Source organism: Oratosquilla oratoria, chromosome 7 (assembly GCF_046742065.1).
Source record: "Oratosquilla oratoria isolate Oo_2021 chromosome 7, ASM4674206v1, whole genome shotgun sequence".
Classification (NCBI taxonomy): Eukaryota; Metazoa; Arthropoda; class Malacostraca; order Stomatopoda; family Squillidae; genus Oratosquilla; species Oratosquilla oratoria.
In genome coordinates this window covers 8,671,754-8,681,753 of record NC_134783.1, presented here as the reverse complement: position 1 = coordinate 8,681,753, position 10,000 = coordinate 8,671,754, and the positions used below count along the sequence as shown (strand labels likewise).

The 10,000-nt window shown below is 36.8% G+C and overlaps 1 pseudogene; it reads left to right on the top strand.

The window, feature by feature from the left end:
* Positions 1 to 634, top strand: part of LOC143026732 (endoplasmic reticulum membrane protein complex subunit 7 pseudogene) — a 1,468-nt pseudogene extending 834 nt beyond the window's left edge.
* Positions 635 to 10,000: the final 9,366 nt, after the last annotated feature.

Here is a 10,000-nt window from a genome sequence, read left to right as displayed (position 1 = left end):
CTCATCACTTCCTCACCTAGGATCTTCATCACTTCTTGACCTAGGGTTACGACACAAAATATAAGGTCGTGTGGTACTACCAGATTCTTCTTTTCTAGGACCTGCTAATTGGTTTTCAATAACGAGAGTATTCATTAATGCAGGAAATTACGGCTTCCTCAGTGAGCATGGAAGTTTTATAATCAATAATGTACCCTCAAGTTCATATGCAGTTTAAGTGATGAACCCTAACTTTATATGTGAACCTGTGAGGGTAGATATAAATTCAAGAGGAAAAATGAGAACTAGAGTCCTCAACAACATTCAAATATCACAGGTCACTCTGGTGGCTTACCCATTGCATCTAATGGCATCTGGTCCATATCGTTACTTTGTGCAGCGTGGACAGTGGCGTCTAATGGACTTCCTCATGAACCCAATGGTCCTGGTCACTGTACTGCCTCTCCTCCTGATGATGGTTTTTCCACGTCTTGATGATCCTGAGACCCACAAAGAGATGGAACATCTACAGATGCAAAAAAAAAAAATAGATACCCCAGAGCTCTCAGAGATCATGACTTCACTATTTGCAGGTGGAAGTCAACAACAATCAAAGAAGGCAAAGACAGGAAAAAAGATAGTGGAAGTTATATAAACTGAGCCTGCTTTGCATATGCATGTTTATACCAATAGCCTTTTCTCCCTTGTAAAGGGGAAATGATTGGGCCAAAGTATCCCTTGACTCTTTGTGGGAGAAAGATACAGAAAGGAGAGTTTTCCGTAATTATAGCCATCTGCTCCCCTCTCGTCTCAGAGAAGCGGCCAAACAACTAAGAGAAAATGTAAACATAATTGTCCGTAGAGTAGATAAGTCTTCCTGCTTTGTAATCTTAGACAAAGACATCTATCTTCAAAAGTGTGGTGACATCCTTAAAGACCGTACTAAGTTCAAAAGAATTTCCCGTAACCCTATTGAAAACTTAAAGAAAAAGTTAAACAAACTTATCTCTGTAGTGAGGAACCAAATTTGCTAAAGTAATTGGTGATTTTCAACCTGGTTACTTCTACGGTAACGTAAAAACTCGTAAAGAGGGAAACCCACTTAGGCCAATTATTTCCCAAATTCCCACCCCTTCATACCATGTTGCCAAACGGCTTCATGATATAATCTCCCCTTACATCCCTAAAACTCCCTCCCTCCTCTCTACTATGGAATTTGTAGATATCGTACGGGTTAATAAAACTGATGGAATCCTGGCATTATTAGATGCTCAAAATCTTTTCACTGAAATCCCTGTAATAAGAACCAACAATAGCATTTTTTACTATGTTTATCACAATAATGACATCCCACCTCCCCATATCCCTGCGTCAACTTTAAAATAATTACTTGTCACTTGCACCACAGAAGTTCCATTCAGGTGCCCAGAAAGAAACTTATGCGTTCAGGAAGACGGCGTAACGATGGGGTCACCATTGGGTGTCCTCTTCGTTAAAACCTACATGCCTGCTGTCTTCCAGGACGGAGAATTAAAACCATCTATCTACTGTAGATACGTAGATGACATCTTTGTAAGCACCTCTTCTGCTGTTTTATTAGAGGATTTACGGTGCCGCCTTCAGGAAATTTCAGGCCTAACTTTCACCACAGAAATGAATAATAACAGTCTACTCCCTTTCCTAGATGTGCTCGTCGATTCTAAATCTGACAACTTTATTACAAGTGTGTATCGAAAACCCACCAACATAGATAAATGCATGAATGGCAAGAGCGAGTGCAATGACAACTACAAGAAAGATGTCATAAGAGCTTATGTAAAGAGAGCCATCTCGGTGTGTTCCTCGTGGCAAGCATTACACAGTGAGCTTCAACACCTTAGACAAATGCTTACAAATAATGAGTACTCTAACACCGACTTTGATTCCATTAGCAACAGGATGCTAGAATCATATCACACAATCAAAACACCACAATATCATAACTACATCAACATATATTACCGAAATATCTTTACTAATAATTACAAAAAAAGATGAAAAAGTATTTAAAGATATCATCCAAAGGAATTGCCTCTCTACAAGCGAGAACAACAAAATCAGAGTCCTCATTTACTACAAAAATCCCAGAACTTCCCCTCTGATCATGACGAACAACTCTTCTAGGCGATCAGACATCACATCTAGAACCAATGTAGTGTACCAATATATTTGTTCTTCACAGGATTGTAAGCCTCATAACCATACCTACATCGATTTTACTAGATGCAAAGTCAACCGTCGCCTACCATTACATCTACAGGAGGGAGCAATCAAAGAACATCACAAAAGTTTTCACAACGCTGTACTCAGCAGGGATGAATTGATTAATTCCACCAAAATTACTGAAACGAGTGATGACCCTAGGAGGCTACAATTGCTCGAAGCCTTTCATATTAGAGACAAAGCTCCAGTCATTAACATCCAATCTAATATGAAATCCAGTATATCTTTATTTTATTGTAAGCATAGAAACAAATATTTCCCACTCCTCCCTCCCTCCACCCCCTCTCTTCTTTGTCTCCCCCTCCTCCCCTTCCACCTCCACCCCCTTCCTCCTCTTCCCTTCCCCCTCCTCCTCTCCCCTACGGTAACCACACCCGTCTAAACCCACACCCCCAACCACCTTACTCTGTGACCTCTGAAGTCGCATTGTCCGACCACCTGACCCATGCGTATATATACCGTACATTCCTAACTTGTCATTTTTTTTCTCATCTCCCTTTAAATGTAAGTAATCGCTTCCTTATCACTCTCCTCTGTTGAATTTTATGTTCTTGTACGGTTGTTATCGTATTTATATGCATTGATATTGTATCCTCCATATATTCTACCAGTATTGATCTTGTATATTTTTACACATTTGTCACCATTACTGTGATTATGTAACTTTTGTAATTTTGTCACCATTACTTTAATTATGTAATTTTTGTTATTTCATTTTACTCTTGAAAATGTCTTCATTAAGACGAAACGTTGAGCTCAAATAATGAAAAGAAATGGAAGTATACAGTGATCTAATTTTAATTCACCCGGTTAATGATAAAACGCTAATCAGGAAAATCGAGAATACGATAAAGAAACTGAATAACTACAACAATGCTGTCGTTTTTAACTCCATGTGTGTATATATATATATATATATATATATACACATATATATACATATATATACATATATATGTATATATACATATATACATACATATATTATGTATATACATATATATATATATGTGTGTGTGTGTGTGTGTGTGTGTGTGTGTGTGTGTGTGTGTGTGTGTGTGTGTGTGTGTGTGTGTGTGTGTGTGTGTGTGTGTGTTTGTGTGTGTGTGTGTGTGTATAATATATACATATATATTTATATACATATTTATACATTATATATATATTTATATTATATATTTATAATTATTTTATATTATATATTTATATATACTATATATATATGTATATATATATATATATATATTTATATACATTCATATTATTTATATACAGAATTCAGTCTGTTCCGAGACCTCAGCTAATGAAATATATAATTAGTTTTGCTGCCGAGACACCAGCTAGTGAATAACTCCTATGAAGTTTATTACTTCCTGTGAACTTTATTGCTTCCTGTGAAGTTTATAATTTCAAATAGTGACAAGTGATTGTGTTGTGTTCCTTGTAATTGTATATGTTAAGCGTTATAAAGTTACAGGTATAAGATAGTGTAGTGTTCTAGTGATTTAGAATCAAAACATTAGTCTGTTACCGTACTCCAAAGGTAGGAGTATTAGTATAAAGTAAGCAGAGTAAACTTAGTGTATTTAGTTTATTTAATGACCGCTTGTGCTTCTTTTGTTGATTTATGTTTCTCTCTTTGCTGTTTGTATTGCTGAAGGAGGAGTGAAATGGCCTGTGAAGGTTGTGTGAACCTGGAAGATCGTCTCAGGAAGTGTGAGAAGGAAATTCGTCTTCTCAAGAGTACACTCTGTGAGAAGAGTGAATCCTCCCCACAACCCAAAGAGCTCTCCACCTCTTCCACTTCTGCCACTACCATGAACGAATGGCGCTCTGTGGAGTCCCGTTTGTCGAGCCAGCGTTCGGTAAACGGGTGTCCTGCGGAGCAACCGCTAACTCTAGCCAATCGTTTTGCTTTACTGGAAGATGAGGTGGCTGAAAATAAAGAGTTCTTGGTGGTAGGGAACTCCATAATGCGAGGCTATAACGACATCCTGCAACGGAAGACTAAACAACGTTGCATAATTGTATGTCAACCGGGTAGTGGGATCGCCGATTTTACCCTGGCCATCAGGGAGCAAAGGCGAACGAACACGTTTACTATTGTTCATACAGGAAGTAACGATGTGGGTAGGGTGAGATCAGAGGAACTTGTTCGGAATTACAAGATCCTCCTTCAGGAGATGAAGGAACGTGGGAGCCACCACATGGACTGTAGGATCCTTCCGAGGATCTACGCTAGCTCGTGTTGGAAGAGTAGAGCCAAAGGGATCAATGAAAGGATATTACAGTTGTGTAAACAATTGGGATACCACCTTTATGCTTCTAATGGGATCCACCTTATTCGCAGAGGCCATGTTCTTATAAACATCATTGTGGGAGTTTGTAATGAACTAGTTCCTTTTTTGGGGTAGAAACTCAAAGGAAAGGGGAAATAGAGTGCAATGGGGATAACAGAGTAGGGAAAAGCATTAATGTAGAGCAATATGTCAGTGTAGGACAAAATATCATTTTAGGATATAATGTCGGTAGAGGACAAAATATTACATTAGGATGAAATAACAATGAAGGACAAAAATATCACGATAGGATGTAATGATAGTGGATGACAATATGTCACGGTAGAATATATTGAAAGTGGAGGACGGGAAGTGATGCCAACGAACGACGGGTGGCCGGTGTGGGACGCGGTGACGGAGGGGGGCAAGGTGTTCATGAGAGACCGGATGACCGTGAGGGACCAAATGTCCATGAGGCACTGAATGTCAATGAAGGACCAAATGTCAATATAGAGCAAGGTGTCATTAAAGAACAAAATAATAATGTAAGATATGATGTTAAAAATCAAAACGAGTCAAAAAGAAATAATCATGAGTTTCTTAAAAACATGTACTTTAATGCTCGCAGTATTAGGAACAAATTCCAAGAAATCCAGGCGTATGTCAAAAACAAAAATATCGATATGATAGGAATAACCGGGACATGGTTAAATGGTAATGAGTTTGAAGTTGAATTTGATATTGCGGGATATTTCATAGGAATACGTCAGGAGCTTTAGCCTACAGATTGGAAGGTCAAATTAAGCGAAAGACCTGTAGATCAGATGTGAGAAATATTTCAAAATACGCTAAGATGATTCATGTTTACATCCCGTTTAAAACAGACGCCCCCCAAATCAGGCTTCCCCAAAATGGTTTGACAAAGAAACTGAAAAAGTATTGCTAAGAAGAAACAGGCTTATAAGAAATACAAGTGGTTGGGTGCACCTAATGACTATCAAAGTTATGTAATAATACAGAGAGATTAAAAAAAAGACAATAAAAACGAAAACGACAATAGGAAATGAATATCGCTGATAAATCCAAAGGTAATCCCAAATAATTCTCTAGTTACATTAGAGATAAAAAGGTTATCAGGAATCACATAGGCCTAATATTATCTGCTGACGGTCAACTTGAATATTCAAATGAAGGAATATGTGATATTTTAAACAACTATTTTAGCTCAGTATTCGTAAACGAAACACCTCAAAATAAACTCCTAACTGAAACCTGTGAAAACTCTAGGGTGAACTTACTACGGTAAATATAACAAAAGAAAAAATTAAAAGGTGTATAGAAAAACTCAAAGATAATAAGATATCAGAGCCTGACTGTTGGCATCCAAGAATATAAAAGGAAATGAAAAATGAGATTGTTGTTCCATTAGAAATTATTTTCAAGAAACCCATCATATTCGAAGATGCCCCAAGAGAATGGAAGCTAGCTAACGTTACTCCCATATTAAAAAAAAAATGTGACAAAAAGAAATTAAATAACTACAGGTCTATAAGCTTAACTTCATTTAGAAAGTAACTGTTTGATAAATGATAGCCAGCATGGATTCATAGATTCAAACGGAAACGTTCTTGCGTGACTAACTTACTCTAATTCTACAACATAGTTATCTCGAATTATGACAAAAGAAACAATATAGATTTGATATATCTAGACTTTGCAAAAGCTTTTGATACCGCCCCCCACGAAAGACTACTTACTAAATTAGCTTCACACGGAATAAGTGGTAGCCTATTAAGTTGGACTAGTACTTGATTAAACGATCAAAAACAGAGAGTTGTTTTAAATGACAAAACTTCTAGATGGAAAAATGTTACGAGTGGAGTTCCTCAGGGTTCTGCTCTTGGGCCACTTCAATTCGTAGTATATATAAATGATAGATACAACGTACTGAAATCTATTGTCTCTAAATTTACTGGTGATACAAAAATGTGTGGAATGGCAAATGATCACCTAAACCAATTAGATATTCAAGAAGATTTAGATAAACTACAACAGTGGTCTGAAAAGTGGCTAATGAAATTTAACACAAGTAAATGCAAGGTTATGCACATAGGTAAAAATAGCAATAAGTACGATTACAAGTTATTTGGAAATTCGTTAACAAAAGTGGGTGGTGAAAAGGATCTCGGCGTAGTTATCAGTAACGATCTTAAATCATCTAAGCAGTATATTTCAGCCTCTGAGAAAGCAAATAAGATTCTTGGACTGATTGCGCGATCTTTTGACTTCAAAAGTCCATCTCTCATTAACAAGCTATATAAATCGTTAATTCGTCCATATTTGGAATATGCTGTTCATATGGTCACCGAATCTTATTAAAGACATTGACAGATTCGAAAAAGTACAACGGCGAGCTACAGAACCGATTCCAAATATCAAAAATAAATTCTACTAAAATCGACTAAAACATATGAATCTATTTTTCCTAAAAAGGCGTAGGCTCAGAGGTGACTCGATACAGATCTTCAAGATTCTAAAGGGAATTGACATCAAAAGTGACAAATTTTCACAATGACTGAGAATCAGACACGTTAATGAATGGAATAAACTTGCTGCAGAGGTAATGCAATATAGTTCGGTTCGAAGCTTTAAGATTTGTTTAGATAAACACCTAAGCAAGATACTGTAATACCTGCCATTTATTTTATGTTATTTATTTGTTATTATATGTCTGTCATTATTTATTTGATAATCATTTATTATTATTTATATGTCCATTTATTATTATTTACTATTTACCTGTTTGTTTATTATCTAACTTTACCTATATATTTGTTTGTTTTATTTACTATATATATTTTTTTCTTATTTATCATTATAATATTTTTTCGCATCCGACCTGGTTATGGACCAAAAGGTCTCCTATCAGCATACTCTTCCATGGTAATCCTCCTCATTTTTTCCTTCACCGACAAATGAACCGGGGTTGTCGCAACAGAATATATGGCCAGGTTAATTAGTACTTTCTTTATAGATAAGCGATTGCAGTAAAATCATCTAGGTGAGGAGACGAAAAGGGAATAAATGTAAAAAATCTTATTCGTTTGATGGACTAAGGAGTTGATGAACGGGCAAATGAATGAAGACTACTGTGTGAGTAATAAATAATGAAACAGCTAATTAGCTTGTCCAATTAGACATATAATTGCCAGATAGGTTATTAGGCTAATTGAAGGAGAATCTGATGGAGAGTTGGTTTTATTTTGCAATAAATTTGGGCGCCAATGTTATGATAGGGCTCGCTCTAAGGGCAAGAAAAAGGGGAGGGAGGGAACGAGACAGCGAAGGAGGTGACAACTGTGAGTTTCAAGTTGTGTCCCAACTTGGTCTGCTTACAGGGAAGGGGGAGGAGGTGAGAAAGCAAGGAGCAGAGACCCAGGCTCACGTATGATGCTCCGAGGTGATCTGAATCTTCAGCGTTCGTTCAGCCTTTATATACACGTGAGCTCAAATGTGATGTGTGGGAAGTCGGAGGCAAAACGTTCTGACACTGGTGACTCACGAAGACAGAGAGTATGCGTTCCTCAATAAATCCAGTGTTCATCATCACGGGGCTGGCCGAGGTGCAGGTTAGTTATCTCTGGCCTACGCACGTGTGTTCCTCAAGGAGGCTTTGTCCCACCCGTGTACCTCAAGGAAACTTTGGGTCGAGTCACGCGGCTGGGTGATGCGAGTGTGTCCCATGGGACTATTTGCGGGACAGTAAGTCGTGGGAAGAACAGAAGAATGGAGGAGACTGTGAGAGACCATATGCCCTACACAAAGCAGTTCCATGTCCCTTACCACTTTTCATCCCCATGTATAAATTTTATCTCGTCTTCTCTTAAAACAACCAATTATTTCAGTGCTGACTGCAGAGTTACTAAGTCTCGTCCATTCGTTAATCACTGTTGGTAAACTAGTTCTTGCTCATTTCCTTCTTCAATCTCAATGAAAATAAACAATGACTAAATAAACATATAATATAAACAACTATATGAAATGGGACAAAAGGAGATAGATATAAGATTGAATAGATGAGTAGACAAACGAGTAGATAAATGGATAGATCAGGAGGTCAACACATTTAAAATTCAAGATGGAAACAGACAAAAACTGGTTTACTAATAGAGTGATGAACGAATGGAATAGTCTTAGTAACCATGTAATGAGCGCATAAACTAGTGGTTGTTTTAAATAAAGGTTAGATAAATTTATGGATGTGGATGTTAGATAAATTTATGGATGTGGATGTTATGTGGTAATGGACATGGAACTACCCAATGTAAGCCTTATGGTCTCTTGTAGTCTTCTCATGTTCTTATATTCTATGTCAAGAAATACTCTATCCAATGGTTTCCTCGGGAAAAGAGTCAACAAAAGGTCAGATTCTAAAAAAATAAATAAATAGATAAATAAATAAATAAAAATCCTCAACTGAATGTCGTGTCGGTGATTGTTACAGAGCAGAAATCTCAAGTGCCGGAGATCCCAGGAGATAAATAACATTAATATTTATAGTTATAACAATGACGATGGTATTAATGATATTATCAATAATGTTAATATGATAATGATGACGATGATAATGATCGCGATGATAGTAGTACGGTAATGATGGTAGTATGATACTGATGGTAATAATAACTGATGATATCAATAGAAATATAGGTAGTATTTATGATCACCATTGATTATAATTATCAAGGTCAAGTATACAAAAAATGTAAGAAGTTCAAAATGTCGTGGAAGTTGATATGATGTGAGCTAGCTGATAGTCACCGGAAAAAAGAAATTGTGAACTTGAACCATCATTAAAACCCAGTCAAATTTATTCAAGATAAAGAATACATAAGTTTAGATATATATTCATGTACACACATATATATTTGCTTATCATGGAGGGATACAAGATAAGGTGGTGGAGAGAAGAAAAATTTGGCTCAAATGGAAACAAAAATGAAAGTCTCAAAAAACTAACAGGAAGGGTGAAGCCTCCAGCACAGGAAGGAGAAAGCCACGACTGCAGTAAAACTCCCATATGAATCCCAAGTAATAAAAAGGATCTGAAACAAAATGTTTGTGTGAAAGCGGAAAGAGAACAAGTAAGAGGGGGAAACTTCTGTCTATAGCTTTAACAGATGGATCTCTTGACATTTTTTTCCTGCGCAGGATGTGACGTCATGTCGACGATGCATTGCCGGGCGAGAAAGCCTCTGTAATCTTTATACGATTTTCTATTATCTGAACAACACTATCCTCTTACCAGCCTTTGTCTGGCTTCGCCGAGGACCGTTTACCTTTAAGAGATATTTTACATTAATTCGCAAAGATATTTTACCAGATACTTGATGTTTCATATAGTTTTTTCATTCTCTTGACGTGCCTGGATTTTTTCAGATGGTAAACATGAATTAAACGCTGACTAAAGATGGATGGCT